Source organism: Giraffa tippelskirchi, chromosome 1 (genome assembly GCF_054371585.1).
Source record: "Giraffa tippelskirchi isolate mGirTip1 chromosome 1, T2T-mGirTip1v1.2.pri, whole genome shotgun sequence".
In the NCBI taxonomy this organism is placed as follows: Eukaryota; Metazoa; Chordata; class Mammalia; order Artiodactyla; family Giraffidae; genus Giraffa; species Giraffa tippelskirchi.
The window spans coordinates 209,256,425-209,270,044 of NC_137275.1; the positions used below are offsets into that span (position 1 = coordinate 209,256,425).

Genomic DNA, 13,620 nt, shown 5'->3' on the forward strand with positions numbered 1-13,620 from the left:
AAGGGGCCTATATGCAGCCAGCTAGCTCTCCTTTGGTATTCCCTCAATCTTTTGTTCTGTGAGCAGGCCAGGCTGTGTGTTAGGTTAGAGCCTTTCATAGGAAACTTCACTCTCTTTTTTTTTCCTCTCTCTGGCTATCCCCCTTTGGGTTGCTATCTCATGTTAACTTCCTCAGGTTATCCTCAGGGCATTCAGGCCTGGTCCTTACCCTAAGCATGCAGCCCGCTCCTCCCTGTCCAGGCCCTGCTCGCTGGTGGAGGACATGAGTGTCTGGGCTACTTCTCCACTGCAGTTAGGCACGGATTCTGTGAGTTTTGTTTCTTTTCTTTTTTCTTTCTACCAGTTTGCCCTCTGAGATTCCAAAACTCCCCACAGACCCACCAGTGAGTGAGCTTTCTGATGTTTGGAAACTTCTCCTCCTTCGTGACTCCCTCGCCAGGACAGGTCTCCATTTCTAACTCTTTTGCCTCTCTTTTTGTCTTTTATATTTTGTCCTACCTCCTTTCAAAGAGAATGAGCTGCCTTTCTGGGTGCCTGGTGTCCTCCGCCAGCGTTCACAAGTTGTTTTGTGGAAGTTGCTCAGCATTCAAATGATATTTTGATGAATTTGTGGGGGAGAAAGTGGTCTACCCATCCTATTCCTCCACCATCTTGGGACCGTCCCCTGATATTCTTGTTAACGGACACAGAATCCATCAAAACCATTCTAATTCATTTACAAAACAGACAGGCACTTAACACATAGACCATTTCTCCTTATTCAAGAAATTTGGCACAAAATTTAGGTCTCAACTGAATCATTTGGAACTATTCTGCCACCTTCTAAACACCTTTATCTGCCCTTTGGCCACTATCAGGATACTTCTCCTTTCATTTTATGTTTTCCTTATTTCAATCAACCTAACCTGTCATGCTTTTGGATTCTTCTATACCCTAAAGATGCATGGTTCTTTTACTCTGAGTCCCATATTCACCTTCTTAATGGTAGGTGATAAAGAAAGGCACTCAAGTCCCAATTATCTGGTAAGTGATGAATGAGAAGCAGTTTTATTCTGTAAACTCACTTTCTTGGATAGAATATCCTTTTTTTTTTTTGGTATGAAGTTGAGATTTTTATAACATGCACATGTGCTTTAATATTTCTATAAAAGGATTCTTCAAACAACAGAAAACTTCTAGCATGAAGTCACAAGATATTAAAAATATTACATCACAATAAATATAACTACACTCTCCATAGCCTCAACCACAGAGAGGACTAGGCAGCTATCAAGTTTGGAGGGAAACATGCTTTGAGATGACCTTCACAGTGGACAGGCAGAAGTTCAAAGCACTACCAGAGCAGAGGACCTGTGGCAAGTCTGTGCTGCAGAAACAGCTACATGGGCCCCCATTTCTTGCTTCCCAGCTTTGTTGCTATTTTTGTTTAGTCGCTAAGTTAAGTCTGACTCTTCTGTGACCCCAGGGACTGTAGCCCATCAGGCTCCTCTGTCCACAGGATTTCCCAAGCAAGAATACTGGAGTGGGTTGCCATTTCCTTTTCCAGGGGAGCTTCTCGACCCAGGGATCAAACTCACATCTCTTGCATTGCAGGCAGATTCTTTACCACTGAACCACCTGGGAAACCCCTTTCCTAGCTTTATATTTTTCCAAATTTATCCCACCTGGTAGTGCACATCCACTAAAAGCTGTAGCTTCAATCCTGCTGCTCAACTCAGGCCTCACTGAAACCATCTTGTATGTGGACTGGATGGATAACAGGTCTCTGTCTTTGTGAAGAATATATGAACACACTCTATACATGATTTCCCTACGGATTAAGCCTGTTGCTGGCCAGAAGTGACCACAGGACTAGGGTCCTTCATCCATATCCTTTCTGCTAACAGGACCAGTTACTAACTATGTGATTTTGAACAAATAATTTTATATCTCAATATTCTCACCTACACCATGGAGATTTTTTTCTTTAACATATAATTTATTGATTTCTTCAATCCCCTAAATTTTATTGTCCAAAGTTGACTAAGATGATTAGCAGCTGAAGGATTTTCAGAGCAACCATTTTCAGGTGGCTAACACAGATAAAGAACAATATGAATTGTAAATATATTTTGGAATATTCAATTTTAGGTATTATATTGCCCTGCTGAATGTTACCATGGGGATTTCAAAGATAAAGTTTAAATGCATAAATGCATCTGGCACATGGTAAACACTATTTTGGTTTCCTTCATCTTCAATTGTTCATTTTTTCAAATTCTTTCATGTTTCCCCAGTTTCACATACCTACAAAGGTACCAGTAAATTTTTATCAATCAGACCTGTTCAGGTATATGTTCTCTCCTTACCCAACCAACCATGTATAATTTTCATCATACATGATATAATATTGATGCATGTTATATCAAACTTTCCTCACTTGGTGGTGAAGAGTGTATACCACTGTAGCAAAAGCCAACATCACTTAAAACAAGGAACTTACAGGTTGTTTTTTTAAAGCCTATCTCAATTCATTCTGTTAAATGTTAAATGAGTGTGTGTGTGTGCATCACAAACATCATGGTCTTGTGGGTTTGATCCCTGGTCTAACGTTTTCACAGGAACACATCACCAGCCACAACAACTACAAAAAAAATTTTTTTAATTTCTCAAAACAATTCCAAAAATACTCATGCACACATAACTATGAAAGTCAAAATTCTTTTCTGTTAGCCAAGGACTCATTGTTCCATTTCATTTTCACACAAATCAGAAAATGTATTCAAGAACAAGTAATAAAGTTTTCAAAATAGAGAGGCTGCAGGGTAGGGAATGGCTGTCTGTTCATAATTAGCACTGTAAAAAATGTTTGTAACCAAACCAAAGAAAACTGAATCGGTGCCATGAGGTAAACTGTTATAGAATCAGAACTCTTGTGACATCAGCCTAATTTATATTCTGGATAAGACTGCAAATCTGCTGCCTATTTCACAGGAACCTCACTGGACCAGTAAGAAATGACACCAGTAGACATGTACACACTTACATTGAACCAAAGACCAGGAAACTATATTCTGATTAAATGATGGATTCTTGACCTAATATACAGCTTTTGGGGATATTCAAATTACTTCAGATTTCAAATTGCTGTTTTGGTTCTATTTTTCATTTTTCTCCTCAGTATATTGAAGAAAATATTATCTTAGAATTTTTAAAATTCCTATTCCTTATAGATGCTTCATGATAAAAATATATTCTATCTCCAAAACACATGGCTTACTTTGACTCAGTTCAATATCCCCTTGGAAATATGTTTTCAGTACGTTCTCAGTTATTACCTTAAATGGAAGGTCAACTTTCCTCCTAGGTTGCAACACAGAGCACATTGCTTTGCACTGGTCTTCTATTTGTAGCTTATTGTACAAAATTTTCCACAAGGTTGATAAATTTCTGAAGGTATTACCACTGAGGAGCCATAATATCACAGGACTTCTCTGGAAAACATCGATAGCAAAGGCATTACTCCCAATTGTTTTAAAAGCTCCTATACATTAGAGCCAAATAACATTGTTTACAAAGGGAGTATATTTTGATTCTGCTAGTACAAAAGTAAGAGGGAAGTTAATATTTGAGAATATGGAAGATTTCATCTGCCCTTCAAACCCAAGTAGAAACACTGCCCCATTGTGCAGACCCAGGAATTTCTCTAAAGAATCTTCTCCAGACTCAGGAAGGCAATTTAAATATTTCTTGCTCCTAGGGATTCATGAAATTTTCTAAGCCATAAGTTTAAATTGATCAGGGGGAATATGTTTAAAACTTTTGAAAAATTCAAGAATAATGCCCTAAAGACTTAATTATATTAAACTCATTACTGTATTTCAAATAACCAATCAGGAGTATTGAGAATATGTCTTATCCCATTCTTAATCTTATGATATACTTCTGGAATTCTTAATCCAAACATATTTTAATATTTTTAACAAATATTAAAATTTGTTCATCCTACTGTGTCTTATTCATAATATTGCAAAAAGACCTCATTTAGCTACATGAACTCTTGGTTATTAAAAATAATAATAAAAAGACAAATTTCTAGGCACTGTTGTAAGAATTTTATATATATTACTTAATTCTAATTTGTTAATCAATTAGTGAGTAAAGAAAAAAGGGTTTTATTGTACAAAATAATTATTGCATCTGGCTCTGAAACTCAGAATTTATATGTGCTATGTGAATATGAGTGGCACTTTGAAATTCACAACAAATTCAGAAGTCTGAAATCATGTAATTGAAACCTACAAGCCACCACGCTATGCAGTTTTCTATTGTAACTCCACAACCTAACTTCTAACTCAATCCCATTCCATTATATAAGCATCTCCAAAGAATTTACTCAAAGAGATATACCCAAATTAACTGACATATAGTCACCATCTATCTAATTTACACAACTAAGAGGTAATGGTGAATATATACATATATTCCAAGTGACCTCGGGTGTTTTTTGTTTGTTTGTTTTACTTCTGCAGGCAGAACTCACCTTTCCTTGAACTGCTTCACCCAAATAGTGAACACAGTTTGTTTACCACAAACCACTAACATAGGTAAAACAAATTTTGACTAAAAGTCTGAAGATAATGGGGGGAAAAACAGCAATTGAACAGGGAAGTAGTTAAAACTGGGTATCCAACATCATTGTTTCTAAAGTTTATTGATCTGATTACAAGGAATTGCTTTCTGAACGTTATATTAGGTCCTGGTCTGTCACCATAAGATTAAGCGTCTCTCCAGGAACAGAGCTCTTCAACTATTTCTTCCTTTCTTCACCCCAAGTCACAAGGGGTCCTCAAAATCCTATGTCCAACATTACTTAAGTGAAGCACCCAAATAGGTAACATCAGAACAATGTTTCAAGCAAATTAAATTATTATTTTACATTTTTTGACAGAGATATTTTAGTTTCTATTTTTTAACCTATCTCATAACAGATATTTATTAAAAATGCAAATCATTCTTCCCTGCTTCAGATTTTGTGTATCACAGCCCCAGGAAATGGAATATAGCAGCCTGTATTTTTAATAAGTTACCAATGTTGCTCAGCTGTTTTATGCTCTAGAAGAGAAATCCCATGCGCTGATCTTATTGCTATTACCAATACTCCAGATAGTGCTCACATAGTTGTTAAATCTTCCACCCCAATTACCTCTTACTTTATGTAACATAAGACAACTCGTTTAACTTATGTGCTATTTCTTTTTCTGGATCATTTCAAGAAAGAAAAAGAAAATGCAAAGAACCATCTGGACAACTGAAATTGAATTCATTCTGAGAGACCTTTCTGAGTACCAAGGAACTGACAAATATTCATTTTTGTCATGTCTTAAGTAATGTGCCTGATAAATCCTGAAAACAGTACCTTAGTCATCTTCACCCTCTAAGAATCCCTCCTCCACATGCCATGAACACCATGGACTTCTTTTTTGGTAACCTCTCCTTCCTGGATATCTGGCACACGTTGTCTCTTGTCCCCCTTCCTATTATTTAAAAAAAAACAAAACTATCTCATTCATAACTTTAAAAATGTCTATCTCTTAATGTAATTTAGTCCACAGATTGTGCATTCCTGGCAGTGATGGCATGAGATTTCTACATGACCATAAATAAATTTCTGAGATAAAAGTGAAAGTGAAGTCACTCAGTCGTGTCTGACTCTTTGTGATCCTATGGACTGTAGCCTACCAGCCTCCTCCGTCCATGGGATTCTCCAGGCAAGCATACTGGAGTGGGTTGCCATTCCTTCTCCAGGGGATCTTCCCAACACAGGGATCAAACCCAGGTCTCCTGCATTGCAGGCCGACGCTTTACCCTATGAGCCACGAGGGAAGTTCCAAAACTACCATATGACCCAGCAATCCCACTGCTGGGCATATACCCTGAGAAACAATAATTCAAAAAGACAAACGTACACTAGTGTTCATTGCACAATTATTTACAATAGGCAGGACATGGAAGCAACATAGATGTCCATCGATATATGAATGGATAAAAAAGTTGTGGGATACATATATACAATAGAATACTACTCAGCCATAAAAAAGAATGCATTTGAGTCAATTCTAGTGAAGTGGATTAAACTAGAGCTTGTTATACACAGTGAAGTTAAATCAGAAAGAGAAAAACAAATATTGTATATTAACACATATATATGGAATCTAGAAAAATGGTACTGATGAAACTATTTGCAGGGCAGGAATAGAGACAGACAAAGAGAAGAGAGTTGTAGATACAGTGGGGGAATGAGAGGGTGGATGAATTGAGAGAGCAGCATTGAAACATACACATTACATTACCATATGTAAAACAGATAGCTAGCGGGAAGCAGTTGTATAACATAGGGAGTCCTATCCAGTGCTCTGTGACAACCTAGAGGGGTTGGATGGGGTGGGGGGTGGGAGGGCAGTTTAAGGGGAAAAGGAAACATGCATACATGTATACTTATGGCTGAGGCTTCCCATGTGACACAGTTGTCAAGAACTCGATTGCCAATGCAGAAGACTTAAGAGAACTTGGGTTTGATCCCTGGGTGGGGAGGATCCCCTGGAGGAGGGCATGGCAACCAATATTCTTGCCTGGGAAACTCCATGGACGGAGGAGCCTGGCGGCTTACAGTCTATGGGGTCACAAAGAGTCGGACACGACTAAGAGACTCAGGATGCATGCACTCGGGGTAAAAATCAATATAGCATTGTAAAGCAATTATCCTCCAATTAAATTTTTTTAAAAAAAAATTAGGGTTCAGAGAAAGACTGGCTAAAGAGGCCTTCTGATCACCAACTATAAGAGGCTCGAAAAAAGACTCTGATAGGGCCATAACTCCTGTGGCATAGGCAGTCCATGTCCCTGCACACTTGGCGCCGCCAGGGTCCCCGCAAGCCAAGCAGCTGTGCCACCTTCTCACTCAACTCTCACTGGAGCAGAGCTGCCACAGGCAAAAATAGTCTTGTGTCTATCCATGCAAGGTCGCTTCAGTCGTGTCCGACTCTTTACGACCCTGTAGACTGTGGCCTGCCAGGCTTCTCTGTCAGAGAGAGGCATTCTCCAGGCAAGAATACCGGAGTGTATTGGCTAATACTGGTTGTCATACCCTTCTAGAGCACTATATTTCCTGCTGCCCTAGCCGCCAACTCCCCTGAGTATCTGCTGCTGCCAGAACCCCTGCGACCCAAGCAGCTGCACCACCTCCACACCTGGCCCTCACAGGGGAAAACCCAAGTCCTCCAGGGCAGCCTCAGGAGCTAAACCCCAGAGGACGACTCACATGTAGGGGTGGAAATAAAACCACAATTGAAATCCGGGGGCAGTCTGGCTAAGGAAGAAGACCCAAAACCTTCCCACCAGCTGTATAAGCTGCAGATTTAAATCCACACGATCAACTAAGCAGACTCTGTGTCTATGGAATATATGAAAGGCCATTGAGAGCTCCCACAAAAGAGAAAACACTATTTCTGATAGCTGCGGACACTGGAGGTAGGAACACAGAGAGAGTAGGACCAGATTAGAATCTGAGCTGCCCCCACAGCAGGTCCAGAGATCACCACAGTGCTGGAGGGCACCCTAGGGAGGTAAGGTGGACTGTGACTCTCAGCAAGGGAAGGACACTGACAGCAGTGACTCAAAAAAACATTTATTATTCTTATTTTTTTACTTGTTCTGTAGATTCTTTTGGATTTTTTCCTCCCCCCCCCCCATTTTTTCCACCCTCTGTTGTACTTGTCGATTTTCTAGGCACTAAGAAATCCAGTTAAGCTTTTGAGCTTTTTTTTTCCCTCAGTCACATGTTTTATTGTTGTCATAAACCTCTGCCTCTACGTCATGTTTTTGCAGTTCTGGGAAGTTTTCCTCTTTTTTTTCTTTTCTCTTTTTTTAAATTTTAATTTTTTAAACCTATTATTATTTCTTCTACATTTATTCCTTTGTTTGCTTTTCCTACTGTTCTTTTCCCCTTGCAGTTAGTCTTTAATGTATATAATTCTTCTTTTTCTAACTCTATTTAACTTTGCATAGCTATCCTTTCTTTCTTTTCTTATTCTCCTTTCCTCTCAACATATTTGTTAGTTTTATTTTTATTGCTTTATTCACCAATTGGCACCTTGCTTTAGTTTTGTTTTCCAGCTTGTGCTTTAATTAGTTTTGTTCTGGTAGATATATTTGGTTTCCTTTCTTCACCAGGTCAATCTATTGTACTTTATTTTTGTTGGACTGTTTTGATTTTGCTTACGGGTATGTATTCAGTCACACTTTCTATTGTTATAAACCTCTGCCTCTACATTGGGCTTTTGAAGTTCTGTGGAGTTTTTCTTTTTTTAAACTTCTTCCATTTTTTTTTATCTTTTCTCTTTTTTATAATTTTAACTTTTAATTTTTTAAACCTATTATCCTTTTTCTACATTTATTCTACATTTATAAGAAGAATGGAGCTGGAGGAATCAACCTTCCTGACTTCAAATTATACTACAAAGTTACAGTCATCAAGACAGTATGGTACTGGCACAAAAACAGAAATATAGACAATGGAAAAAGATAGAAAGCCCAGAAATAAACCCATGCACCTTTGGGTACCTTGTTTTTGACAAAGGAGTCAAGAATATACAATGTGGCAAAGACAGCCTCTTCAATAAACTGTGCTGGGAAAACTGGACAGCTATGTGTAAAAGAATGAAATTAGAACACTTCTAACACCATACACAAGATAAAGTCAAAATGGATTAAAGACCTAAGTGTAAGACCAGAAACTAAAAAACGCTTGAGGAAAACATAGGCAGAACACTCAATGACATAAATCAAAGTAAGATCCTCTATGACCCACCTCCTAGAGTAGTGGTGGTTTAGTGGCTAGGTCGTGTCCAACTCGTATGATCCCATGGACTGTAGCCTGCCAGGCTCCTCTGTCCATGGGATTCTCCAGGCAAGAATACTGGAGTGGTTTGCCATTTCCTTCTCCAGGGGATCTTCCTGATCCAGGAGTCAAACCCAGGTGTCCTGCATTGCAGGCAGATGATTTACAAACTGAGTTATAAGGGAAACCCTCTCCTAGAGTAATAGAAATAAAAACAAAAGTAAACAAGTGGGACCTGATTAAACTTAAAAGCTTTTGCACAGCAAAGGAAATTATAAGGAAGGTGAAAAGACAACCCTCAGAATGGGAGAAAATAATAGCAAATGAAACAACTGAGAAAGGATTAATTTCCAAAATATACAAGCAGCTCATACAGCTCAATACCAGAAAAACAAACAACCCAATCAAAAAGTGGGAAAAAGACCTAAACAGACATTTCTCCAAAGAAGACTGACAGATGGCTAACAAACACATGATAAGATGCTCAACATCACTCATTATTAGAGAAATGCAAATCAAAACTACAATGAGGTTATCACCTAACACAGATCAGAATGGTCATCATCAGAAAGTCTACAAACAATAAATGCTGGAAAGGGTGTAGAGAAAAGGGAACACTCTTGCACTGTTGGTGGAAATGTAAACTGATACAGCCACTATGGAAGTCGGTATGGAGATTTATTTAAAAACTAGGAATAAAACCACCATGTGACCCAGAAATTCCACTCCTAGGCATATATCCTGAGGAAATAAAAACTGAAAGAGACACATGTATCCCATTGTTCATTGCAGCACTATTTACAATAGCTAGAACATCAAAGCAACTTAGATGTCCATTACAGGTGAATGGATAAAGAAGTTGTGGTGCCTATACATAATGGAATATTACTCAGCCATAAAAAGGAACTCATTTGAGTCAGTTCTGATGAGGTGGATGAACCTTGAATCTATTATACAGAGTGCAGTGAGTCAGAAAGAGAAAGATAAATACTGTATTCTAATACATATATATGGAATCTAGAAAAATGTTACTGAAGAATTTATTTACAGGGCAGCAATGGAGAAACAGACATAGAGAATAGACTTATGGACATGAGGAGAGGGAGGAGAGGGTGAGATGTATGAAAAGAGTAACATGGAAACTTATATTACCATATGTAAAACAGATAGCCAACAGGAATTTGCTGTATTGCTCAGGAAACTCAAACAGGGGCTCTGTGTCAGCCTGGAGGGGTGGGATGGGGAGGGAGGTGGGAGGGAGGTTCAAAAGGGAGGGCATGTATGTATACCTATGGCTGAGTCATGTTGTGGTCTGACAGAAAACAGCAAAATTCCATAAAGCAATTATCTTTCAATAAAAAATAAATAATTTTTTTTAAAAGTAGGGTTAAGTAATCTAAGAAATGTAAGTAAACTTAGGAGGACAAAACAAAAAATATATTTAAAATTGTCTTTCCCAGAAAATCCATCACATAAATATTTTCAGTAGCCTTTATCTGAAATATTTTTGATATATGTTTGCTTATTTTTTTTACCTAGAGACCTCATCTGTCCCAGCATACATTTTGAACCATATATTTCAACTTCGGGTTTCTGGCCAACGTTGCCCCCTTTCCTTATCATCTACTGTGCTGCACTCAGTGTGGTTACCCAATTATTTCATGTTCTTTCTCATGTAAGGACAATAATACACACAATTTCCTCTGCATTGTTACATTTCTCCTTCTCTGGTGAAATCTTAGCAACAATAGATGACACAGGTCAAATGTTACATCCCCTGTAGAGCCTTCTAAGATTCCCTTGAGTTAGCTACTCCCTCCTCTATGCTACCCTGACCCTTACCTACTCCAGAAACTTTTCTTTTATGCTATAACCACTTATTAGCTTCTGAAATCTTCCCAATGACATACTATCATCCACTGTTCTCTGTAAAAAGTCCAGTGCCAAGTTAATTAAAAATAGTGGGCCATCATTAACTGTTGAATTAGTTAAAATGAAAAAAATAGTGTAAGTATAAATCCAAGTATCTAAAATACTGCACAATAAGAAAAATTTATGCATTATTATATCCCCCAAACCACAACTCCAAATATTTTTGTAAAATAGAACATAATCTTTATATGTAGGGTAAAACAAGGGAAGATAAACAACTGAGTAGAATATGCTGAAGAACTTAAAAATTTTCCCTTTGATTGATGAGTTATAATACATGGTGGTGTTTCTTAAGATCCCATTGACCCTCTTATTTTATATTTTCACTCTAATTCTGCACTATAAACTCATGTTTTATTTTTAAGAACAAATTTTAAGTTAACTCCACATATATGCTGGTGATAAGTATGTTGTCAGAAGTCTATGGAAGATAAAGATTTTTTGTTGTTTTGTTTTGCCATGAAAGAAATTCAGTTTACAGCACAAATAGAAAGATTTCTCAGATTCAAAATAAAAATTAAGAATCAAAATTGTAATACTCCTTCAGAGAAGTGGCAGTAATATTAATAGACAACCTTTTTTTTTTCTTTTTAAGGATTCCTCAGAATTCTTCTTGTCTTCCTGAAATATTTGCTCATATTTAGCTTACTCCTCAAATATATTCTAAAAGTAATGTAGGGAATACAGGCATACAATGGGCTCAAGTCCTGGCCACCATGTATGACCTGTGTGATCTTTATTCAAGCCCAAGTTTTCTCATCTATCTTACAACATTATCTGGTGATAATCCTTAAGGGTAGGGAAAATGTCATATTTATAATGAATCCTTAGTCCACACAAGGCACACCCACAGTGTTGACTAAATTAAAGAAGAAATCAACCTCAAGTCAGCACTTACATTAACACTATCTATCATTATTAATTAATGAAACAAATTTTAAAAGATGTGTATCAACCTAGAGGGGTGGGATGGTGAAGGAGATGGGAGGGAGGTTCAAAAGGGAGGGGATATATGTATACCCTTGGCTGATTCATGTTGAGGTTTGACAGAAAACAACAAAATTCTGTAAAGTAATTATCCTTCAATTAAAAAATAAATAAATTTTTTAAAGATGGTGTATACAAGACACCTAGCACACCACAAAGATGTCTTATAAATTAATTAAATTATACTGCCTCTTCCACCTACTGCCTTCCTTATTTGCTCTCTGGTTTTTGAAAATAAAGAAGTTAAACAATGACTCATGGGTGACTGTACCTGAATGAGGCAGTGAGAGACAATCTTATGCTGCACTTTTCACTGTTATTACCTAATTAAAAGAAACATTAAGATAGTATAAATGAGCTTCCTATTATTTTTTTTTACCTAGTACATTTTATGTACATACCAATTATCTATTGTTCTCTGAGTTTGGTTCCATTTGAGTAAAGCACAAATCGGAGGAAGCACTAGTAGGAAGTGACTGAAGAGGAGGAGTTGACCAAAGGAAGTAAACTCTGGAGTTCAGCCTTCATTTTACCTGATCAAGAAAGGAAAGGGTGATGGGGAGGTTTGAGGTGGAAAGAGACTAACAACCTAGATAGAAAAAAAAGAGAAATACAAAATGTAATGAGGCCCTCCTATGAGCCAGATGCTTTCAAATAATGCCTCATTTAACCCTTAGTAAGATAACAATACATTCAAATTTGACTGCTAAGTTACTCTTAATAGTTTAACCCTTATGGTATTCTCAAATCTGGCCTCAAGAGAATTTCCTTATTCATTGTAGCATATTCTCCATTCCACATATCAGCATTACTTTCTTTTTGACATATACTAGGAAATGACATAAGTATGATTAATTAATGAATTAGGAAGAGGGCAATCTCAGAGAAAAGAAGAGGTGTAAAACTTCTTAGTCATAAAATATGTTGTGGGAGCTTCTAATTTTTCTATTGTTTTCACTGTGACTAAAAGAGTTCCTATAAAACTCAATATTCTCAGAGATGACAACTATAAACTTTGTACAAAGTATCAAAAGAGTTACTCAGAACAAGTAATGTTTTGATGTGAGTTTCACATTTATCGAGCTATTGGCTGAACTAGGCCTTGTATGGAATGGGAAAAACTTTGACATTAAACTAGCACTTTCTCTGGACAAGCCAGTTGTGTTCTGGGAAAACACAGCCACTGTAACTTAAGGAGAGAATTCCAGAAAGGAGCGATACAGAAAAAGCATCATGTTCTATGTTAAAATCTTAACCAGGTTCTCTGATTGACTCCTATGCTGTGTATGCACAACTAAAGATAAAAATGTATATTTAAGTAAAATATGAACAGTTAACAAAAAGACCACATTTACAGTTTGATTCAAACCAGGTTCATCACAAAACCAGCACACTAAAAGTAGACATAGGAATTTATTGGATCTACACCCTGGTCTTGGCGGTCGTAAAAGGAGGAATAGTAGTACTGAAACTGTGCTCGTGGTGTGTGCTGTACAGCATGTGGGCTAGTTTCAGACAAGGTTGAAGGAAAAAAAGAAAAAAAAAAAGGAATTTATTGTAATTCAGAGTCTCCAAATATCACATTGTCCAGGAAACGATCCAAAATTACTCATCATATAAAGAATCTGAAATAAGTGACACACTCTCAAGATAATGGGCAGTCAGTAGAAACTAAAACTCTGAGATAGCCCAAAAGTTGAAATTATAAGAAAGGATGATAAACAACTAGTATAACTATTTAGATAAAGTAAAGGAAAAAATATTCACAAACAAGGAAAAGATACCAAATCTCAGTGGAGAAATAACTACAGAAAGAACCAAAT

General features: G+C 37.2%; 1 long non-coding RNA gene across 1 annotated transcript in view; it reads right to left on the minus strand.

Annotated features, from left to right (window-relative positions):
• Positions 1-312: 312 nt before the first annotated feature.
• Positions 313-13,620, minus strand: part of LOC145519858 (uncharacterized) — a 72,033-nt gene continuing 58,725 nt past the window's right edge. Inside the window, exons 4-5 of the long non-coding RNA XR_014063973.1 lie at positions 12,199-12,330; positions 313-3,473 (exon numbers count right to left, since the gene is read on the minus strand). This is a non-coding gene — a long non-coding RNA (uncharacterized LOC145519858). The remainder of the gene's footprint in view (positions 3,474-12,198; positions 12,331-13,620) is intronic.